The sequence below is a fragment of the Rhineura floridana genome, chromosome 8 (genome assembly GCF_030035675.1).
Source record: "Rhineura floridana isolate rRhiFlo1 chromosome 8, rRhiFlo1.hap2, whole genome shotgun sequence".
Taxonomy (NCBI): Eukaryota; Metazoa; Chordata; class Lepidosauria; order Squamata; family Rhineuridae; genus Rhineura; species Rhineura floridana.
The window spans coordinates 42,462,194-42,472,097 of NC_084487.1; positions in this window are offsets into that span (position 1 = coordinate 42,462,194).

A 9,904-nucleotide genomic window follows, 5' to 3' on the forward strand; every position below is an offset into this window, starting at 1 on the left:
GTGTTACCTGGAAGTAAAGCCAAGTGAAAAATCAGCAGGACTTCCCTTCTGGGTGGAAGTAAGTGTGCTCAAATTCCCTCTTAAATTTAAATTAATGGGCTTTGCACTTTCCACAATAATAATAATTTTAAAAGCCGTGTTTCAGTGGAACTTGCGCACAAGGAAATTACAGCCGCAAGCCCATACACTCTTACTTGGGAGTAACTCTAATTGAAAACGGTGGGATTATCTCAAGAAACACGTCTAGAATTAGGTTGTAAACCTACAGTTGTAGGCATGCTTGAGAGAGATAGGGTTTGCTTCTGAGTAACAATGCGTAGACTTTTTATTTATTTATTTCTCTAGGTGATATATATACCACTTTGTATTTCAAAGAAGTCTCTAAGGGATTTACAACATTATTAAAGATGTCATCAAAAAGACAATAAAAATTCCACATTTTAAAGCCGCACAGAACAAATAGATAAGATTCCCCTAAACATCAATCTAAATTAAACCACTTAACATATGGGGATCATCAATACATAAATACAGCAGAGAGACTACCAGTCCCACCTACCCAATATACAGGCATGTTTCTATAGATAGCAACAATACTCTCACCTTGGTGGCTATCTCTTCAGCTTAAGCTCACAACAACAGGCAGGGCAAACACACACCCCACCCTTAGAGCTCCCTGCTCTCACCAGGGAGCATCCACAATCATTCTTCCTCCTTTCTTGCAATTCACAACAGAGGGTTGTGTCCTCGGTGTAACTAAAAAGGAGCAGCACTAGTTATAAGTCCATGGGCTGATAGTGTTTTCAACAAGTCCACGGTGTCTCCAATCACCTCCTTTAGATTCTGCCCAGACTTGTCACTGTCTGTCTGGTCAATAGGACAATAATCCACCAGCTCAGACTAGGGATGGGTGAATCTGTCAACTTCAGTTCACTTTTCAATCTAAAATTAAGTTCTCCACATTCCCACACCGGTTTGCCATTTTTTTTTAAAAAAAAAATAGAAATGGAAATGGACTGCCTTCACGTCGATCAAAATCCATCAGCATTTTAGTGTGAATTTCTCCTAATAGACACATTTTTATATGCAGTGTTGTCTAATAGATACATTTTGGCAAAGCCATTTCCTCTAATATAATACATTTTGTCATTTTTCACTAATATATGCATGATTATGCATAGTAAACCCTAGCATATGCATTTTTGTACACATTATTTGGCTGGACAACTGCATTGCAAAATTCAGAGGAGTGTGGATTTGAAAGACAGCTATGTTTGGGCTTCACGTATAGTTTTGGAAAGTGTGGATTTGTCAGTTTGCCTTTAAATGAGAACTGAATTGAATTTCTCCCCTGTCCCTGGTTGAGAGTTAAGCATTTTCCTACAGGGAGGTAATACCCATATAAGAATAATTTTCTTTTCAAAACTTCTCAAAGAGCAGCATATGCCTGTCCAGATATTCTACCAAATAGCTGGAATGTGGATGCAGTCTTTACAGTGTGTACGTGATTAGCCTTAAAGGGAACTAGATAAGCAAGGAGCAAGTGGCAGCAGGCAAAAGGATGAGCCAAGCAGATGATCTTGTGGAGGGTTGCCTTGAAAAACATCTTCAGCACCATGTTTCTGGCAGCTCATGTGAACCCTCCTGGGATGGGACCTGGTGACAGGATGATACTGACTGCCTTGTGTTGTGGCATCACTAAACACCAGCTGCGCTGACAAGTGGGGACCGCCATTCTGGGTTTGTTCTCTGGAGAGAGCTGAGGAGCAGCATTGTGGAACAGGGGGAGACAGGAGGGCTAGTGGTGACTTTGAAAGCATCCTTGCTCTGGCTTAATCATTATTCCAAGAGGGAAACAGGTAGCAGAGGCACCTGAATACTGAGCTAGTCACAGAAGTACCCAGGTAAGGACTTTCCTCCTTTGTTATAAAAATACAACACAACCGAAAGGACAGTTTCGATGCAGTGTTTTTTCCTTCCCACTGGGCTACATTTGGAAGAATGCCCATGGGAAACTTTGTCAGAATGAAAAATCTCACCTGGCAGATATTAACTCATTCATGCATCTGCTTGCAAAATCTGCGGATTTCTCATTTAGACATAACATCTTTTGCACACACATTCACATGTCGTCCCCTCCGAAGGAAAAACAATTACACTGAAACCAGCTAAAAGGCCTTTGAACCTAATGGATAACCAATAGATGGGAAGACTGGTTGAAGGCTGATGTTCCCAAATAAATCCTGAAGTGTTAGGTTGAAAATCAATGACAGGAACATAGGAAGCTGCCTTACAACTGAGTCCATCTAGCTCAATATTGTTTACACTGACTGGCAACAGCTCTCTAGGATTTCAGACAGAATTCTCTCTCAGCCTTACCTGGAGATGGTGGGGATTGAACGTGGGGCCTTCTGCATGCAAAAGGAGATGCTCTATCACTAAACTATGGCCCTTTTCATTTTTCTATGCAGTGAAGCCATGAAAAGAGGTGTGGGGTTTTTCACTGGGTTTTGGAGTGATGAATATTCCTACATACAAGAAACTACAGCTCTGAGTTCTCCCAGGAAAACATTGAAAAATAGTTTGAGCCAGCATGTGGGAAATTGCTATCGACATAACAAAGTCAAGCATTCACCACATCGTTTTTGTCATGCTCAAATCCTCCACATATGGTAACTTTATCATGGTAATCTGCACCAAGAAAACCATGTTATTCCTCCAGTGCTTAATATTCTTCAAGTCTTGTATTGTTCAGATTAGAGCTGGGCCAAAGTATGTGTCCCAGACTTTTTATACCATTTTGGTGGGAAGATCCCCCCTCGAAGTTTGGATTATTTTGTTGTTGTTACGTGTGAGGGAAATCTAAGAACTTTCATGTAAGATGGGCTTATTTTTACATTTCAGCAGGCATTTTAAGTGAGTTTATTCTGATCATAAGCTCAATTTTAATTGATTTTATGTTGTATGTAGCATCCCTATTGTACACTGATTAGAACCTATGGTATTTATATACATTATTAAAATAAATACATGATAAATATGTAAATGAAAGACAAGGCAGTCATTGGGGCAGCCATCATTTCCCATACAAAGTGTGCCCTAGGAATGGCATGATGTCTAATGTAGCATCATTCCCATGAGGCATTGTGTCCCAAATTACAACACGGGATGACACTGAGCTGCTGAGGTTTGCTTTTGACTATTTTTTGAAGTTTTACTTTAGTAACAGCATATATGTTGCCCTGGGCTCCTATGGAGACAGGACAGGGTATAAATTATTTACTGTCATTATCATTATTATTTAAAATAAGCCAATCGCTGAATGTTTTGAGAATCCACCCATCCCTCACGAGATATTCCCCACCTATAAAAGTGATAGCAGGGATATTCGGCTGAGCCCTGGTTCAGACCCTCTATGACTAGGAAAAAGATCTGCAGACAGGGAAGACTGTGGGTAGGGAGAACACCAGGAGCCAGCAGTGCTTACAGCTCTATGGCCTAAGAAGGTCACTCTGTCCTCCTCTTTCCCCAAACCCTTGGCCAAGTAGGATGTCCCACAGCCCTGCTGGAATAAAGGCCTGAAAAAACAAGCATGGACCTTTTAAGCACTGATAGCTGCCCCAGAGGGAGCAAAACCTGAAACACTCTGACCAGTCTACAGCCTATTTAAATTGCAGTTGGCTCTAGGCCTTTACTTTGGAATAGTATCATAGTCTGCTGTTTTGGAGTGCCTGTATCCAACATTTTTTCCCCCTTAGCTCCCATTGAAGATATCTTTTTCATGCTTCCTTGCCTAAACTCTCATCCTGCTTTCCTAGTTATCTCAACCAACTGTGCCTGGAACAGGATAATTGCTGGTGCTTGGGACCTATACATGTGAATGTTTGCACACACACTACAGCTATGGTTTCCAGTCAGCCGTATCATCCTAGGGAAGGGCTGTAGCTCAGTGGCAGAGTGCCTGCTTCGTATGCAATAGGTCCCAGATTCAATCCCCAGCATCTCCAGGTGGGACTGGGGGGGGAATACCTGTCTGAAATCCCAGAGACCTGCTGCCAGTCAGTGTAGAGCTAGGTGGGGCAATGGTCTCACTTGCAATTTCCTGTGTCAATTTCCATTGACTTTCCCTGAGCACAGACTGAACTGGCATTTGACACACCACTGCAAATATTTTGTGGAGATTTTGTGGTGGTACCCCAGAAGCAGCAGAGACATTGGACAGCTCCTTGAAAGTTCAGACTAAGACCCAGAGCCGATTCACTGCCCCACTGACATCAGAGCTACCAGCTGCCACTGCCCAGAAGCCAACTTCAACACCTATAACCAACTTACACCATCACTGACTTGATTATACATACTGTGATAAAGTTTTTCCAAAGTTTAATCCATCTTCCTATAATTTAAACTGTGTAAGACCTTGCTATTTAGGAGTGACTTGAAGGAGCAATAATTTTGGGTCCATGGTGTTTAATATGGAGTTTTGAGTTTGGTTTTGAGAGCTTTGAGGTCAGCTCTGTTACTGAGAGTTTAATTTGACTGCAAATCTGATACATTCTTGCTACTTGCTTCTTGCTACGCTCCACATAAATATTTTTAGATTTCTAAGCTTCTTGGAGCATTGGTCGTCAGGTGTGAGATAAGATAATGAATGTGGTGAAAATTAGAATTTCTTCTTTGACAGAATTATGAAACTTCCATCATGTTATTTATTTATTTATTTATTTATTTATTTATTTTCATTTCTAGACCACCCATAGCTAATAGCTCTCTGGGCGGTGTACAAAACGAGATTAAAATACAATATAGAATAAAATCAGTAACAAAGGAACACATTAAACTAAAAACATTAAACATAAAGCATTAAACATTAAAATGCCTGGGAGTATAGCCAGGTCTTAACCTGGCGCCTAAAAGAAAGAACCGTAGGCGCCAGGCGTATTTCCTCCGGTAAGCTGTTCCATAATTCGGGGGCCACCACAGAAAAGGCCCTAGATCTAGTAACAGTCCTCCGGGCATCCTGGTGAGTTGGTACCCGGAGGAGGGCCTTAGATACTGAATGAAGTGAACGGGTAGGTTCATAGCGGGAGAGGCGTTCCACAAGGTATTGCGGTCCCACACCGTGTAAGGCTTTATAGGTCAACACCAGCACCTTGAATCTAGCTCGGAAACAAATAGGTAGCCAGTGCAAGCGAGCCAGGACAGGCGTTATATGCGCAGACCGATTGGTCCTCGTCAACAGCCTGGCTGCCGCATTTTGCACTAGCTGAAGTTTCTGAACCGTCTTCAAGGGCAGCCCTACGTAGAGCGCGTTACAGTAATCTCCTCTTTATCATTATTACTCACAATGGCATCTAAGGCTGAAATCCTATACATGCTTCCTTGGGAATAAGTCCAATTGAACTAAGTGGGCTTACTTTTGAGAAGACATGCATAGGCTCGCATAATAAATCTTGCTCAAAAATGTTTCTTCAATTATCTATATTTTTTCCTGCCAGAATAAGTTATGTCCTAATGGTAAGTAGGCAGATTTTAGAAATGATCCAGATTTATGTATACAACACATTACAAACTCTTTTGAGTGTATTGCCTCCTCATACAAACATTGAGGAGCAACAATACAGGATATAGCTATACTTGCAAGTTGATGTATCTCAACTATTGGCAGCCCATTTTTCTTGGCATCAACACAGATTTCTTGCAGGCTCTGCTTCCTTGCCTAAACTCTGGGCATATTCACATGGGAGCCTAACTTCGTACTAAAGAAGCTGCTTTTATCATCACAATAGCTTTTCAAGGGCCCACTTCTTACTCAATGATAGCTTCCAATCCACAGTTTTCGTTTCACACAGGTAGGCATTCCTCTGGAAAGGTTTAGTATTGCTGTTTCCTTGTGACCCCACCCCCAATTTTACATGTTTACTCCCTCTGGAGTATGGATTTCCCACAAGATGCAGTAATGGCCACCAGCTTGGATGGCTTTAAAAGAAGATTAGACAAATTCATGGACAGGTCTATCAATGGCTACTAGCCCTGATGGCTGTGCTCTGCGCCCCTAGTCAGAGGCAGCATGCTTCTGAAAACCAGTTGCTGGAAGCCTCAGGAGGGGAGAGTGTTCTTGCACTCTTGTCCTGCTTGCGGGCTTCCCCCAGGCACCTGGTTGGCCACTGTGAGAACAGGATGCTGGACTAGATGGGCCACTGGCCTGATCCAGCAGGCTCTTCTTATGTTCTTATGGATATTGCTAATGGAGAAGGGGAGAGTTTTTTGGTCAGATTCATTGCTTCTTGTCAATTACATGCCTCTCCTGGTTCAGCTGGGAGAACATTGGGGAGTAATTGAAGGAAACTATATGAAATTGATTAGAGGGGGGAGTGAGTGAAAGGCAAAGTAGGAAGGGGCTGCAGCAGCTTTTCTGAGCAGCAGAGAGAGAGAGAGGGATCGGGTCATGGGGCAGCCTGCCCACAAAAAAAATGAAGCAAAGCGCCTACACGGAGGAGTGCAGCAAAGCTGAGACAGTTTTTCCTTTCCTTTTTGCATTATAATTGGATTGGGTTGATACGGATTTAAAAGGGAAAACTGTGTTATAGCTTCTCCTTGCCTGCAATGTCATGTTAACCATGCGAATTACAAGGGAATGCAAGTAGCACCAGACACACACTAAATCGCCGTGGGGATGAGCCCTCTCACCATGGTTTCTTGTGGGAAAAAATCAGTCTCTGACTCTTGAAAACAGTTCACATTTAAGGTCATATCTATCAAATGCACAGTTTCCAAAACAGTAAGAGAAGCAAAATACAGCCATCCTTCAAAATGTGCATTTATCCAAATTTTGCAAAGCACTTCACCAACCAAATAATGTGTACAAAAATGTATATACTAGGGTAAAGTGTGCATAAAAATGAATATATTAGTGAAAGTAACATACACAAATGCATTATATTAGAAGAAATTGCTTCCAAATGTTCACCTTAGTCAAAACTGCCTACAAAAATGTGTTTATTAGGAGAAATTTGTGCTAAAATGCTGACGAATCTTCATGGTTGCAGAAATTGTTGCAGAAATCTGGAGAGCTGAATTTCAGTTTGGGAAAATGAGAAACGGAGAGAACCAAATTGATAGATCTTTCCATCCCCCTCAAAATATAGTTGCAAAACTACAATAAAATACATATTTGCAATACATCCCTGTCAGCTTTGAATTTGCTTAGGGTGAAGTCCACTACTTTACCCAAGCCATTAATTAAGATAATGAATACGACTTAAACAATCCCTGGAGAAACTCAATTGATAACTTTTCTCAGGCTGCAATGATTCCCTGTATACTGCTCAACCATTATTTGAAGCCACCAAGCAAATGTAAAGAGAAACTCCTTAGTTTCTATGTGCTTCTTATGGCCTTACTCCACATATTATTTTAATCATTGCCTGCCTTTGTAGACAGGCCAGTCTGGCAGCTTTTCATCTAGCAACAAGGAACTAAAAGATTATTTCCAGCAGAGATATTTAGCACTTCCTTGTTCTGTTACTGGATGCTTTGAAGACCTACAGGAGTTCTGGCTTCTTCTTCTTTGTTTTGGCCAGAGAAAAAAAATGGGAAGAGTACAGCTTTGACCTCTACCTCCACCTTCATTCACAGGGATGAATGGATCAGTCTGTTTCCAGTCTGAATCACTTATGCATGTATTCATTCGTAAGTCGGTGACATCTTATTCCTGCATTAATCTGTGATTTTTTCCTTACATCGGCACAAAAATTCATGTTTAAATACATATTTTAATGTATTTTCTCTTCAAGTATGCAATTCTAAATATATTTTACCCTTAAATTATGCATTTTGTACACATTTGCATTATTATTTTTTAAATCAAGGATTGTAACAGAAAATTCAGAGAAGCACAAAAATCTGAAGGATAACTACATTACGATGTGCACCTTTGTGTTTTTGAACATTCTGCAACATGACCTTGGCACAATAATTTTGCATTTGTGATGGATTTATACAGGACCATCCACACACCATAGTGCTTTATTAGTTGTTCTGTGAAGCTTTCCCAATATTTACTGCTATCTGGAGGGGCACCATTGCACTATAGGGCAAAAAACATGGGACAAAAAATGAGCTGGAACGTTTGTGGTATTGAAGGTTCTAGAATTTCAGCATAGGGTTGCCAGGTTCAGGGCCTGAGACTGATCCTGTATCTTTAGGAGTAGAGAGAGTCAGCCAAGTGCAGGTGTTCTTGCAATACTGTAATGGGAAAAACCACAGGGTGGAATTCTCCCTTCCCCCTGCACAACTTTTAAAGATACAGAAGACCTCTTGGTTGAAGCAAGAACATCTGCACTTGGCTGACTCTTCTCCTAAAGATACAGGATCAGTCTCAGGCCCTGAACCTGGCAACCCTATCTAAAGCTGGTGTTCTCATTTCCCCCCCAGTTATAACAACTAATTATTCTGGCTGCAGTCAATAAGTGTTGGATTAATTCTCTGTCCTCTGTTAGTACTAAATCTTTAATAAAACCAAACAGAATGGTCAGAGGATTTTTCAGTTAAGCATATCTCATTATTATTTCAACTTCCCTTAATATTTTCCCCAAGAATTTCTTGATTTGGGGGCATGCTCTAAAACAGGGGTGGGAAATCCTTTTCAGCCTGAGGGCCACTTTCCCTTCTATGCAACCCTCTGAGGGCCACATACTGAGGCAGGGTGAGGAGCAAATGTGGGCGGAGCAACATGAGAATTTACTCACACCTCCCTCTCTATCTTCATCAGAAAAGCAAAAAGCATTATCAGAGTTCAAAGACACATTCTAGACAAAGTCAGGAAAGGGCTTCCATTTTGCAAGGTGGGACCAGGAATGAAGCAGCAGTCAGAAAATATGCAAATTGTGGGTGCTGATTTACTGCAACCACTTTGTGTAATTAGCATTTTTAATGGAGGGTGCAAAGCAGGTCTAGTGAAGGGTGGTAGCTTGGAGAAAAGAGGTGGGTCTAGGGAGGGGTGTGGCCCAGGGAGAGTCCCAAGGGCCAGGTAGAGAGTCCTGGAGGGTCTCATTTGGCCCCTGGGCCTGAGGTTCCCCATCCCTTCCCTAAAAATATGTTGCATCCCAGCATTAGTTTCCATGCACCTCCAACATAGATCACTTTCTGTGCTACAAATACAATTGAAACAGAGCAGTATCAGAAAGGGATGGAAAGCTCTGTCAGTTTCAGTTCTCTCAGTTTCTCATTTCACCAATCCTAAATTCAGTTCTCCACATTTCTGCAGCAATTTGCAATTCTCCAGCATTTTAGTGCAAATTTCTCCTAATAAACACATTTTGTAGGCAGTTTTGGCTAATGTACATGTCTTTGCAAGCTATTTCTCATAATATAATGCATTTGTATATGTTATTTTCACTAATATATTCATTTTTATGGACATGCCCCTCTAACACATGCATTTTTGTAAACAGTGGTTCGTTGGTGAACTGCATTGCAAAATTTGAGTAAGTGCGAATTTCGAAGGATGGCTGTGCTTCAGTTCTCATAGTGTTTCTGAAAGGGTGGATGTGATATATTCAGCTTGATATGCAAATAGAATCAAATTTCTTGCCCATCCCTAGTGTCAGATACCACCAAAAGATAAACTTATAAAAGCATTTCTTAAGATTCACACAATGTTTTTGCCTGGGCACATCCATTTCCACTGATCTAACATGATTTCCTGTCCCCAATCTTTCTACCAATTACAGAGATCACATTTCTGAATGCTCCCCCCTCCTGTCTTAAAGAACCACCACCCTCCAAGGAGCAAACAAGAATAGCAGAGAGCAAGATAGACTAGATACTCTCTCTAGTGCACTAGTTTTTCATGTCCAGAAAGTTTGTGCATGGGAGGAGCATGCAAAACTGGTGTGTCCCCACA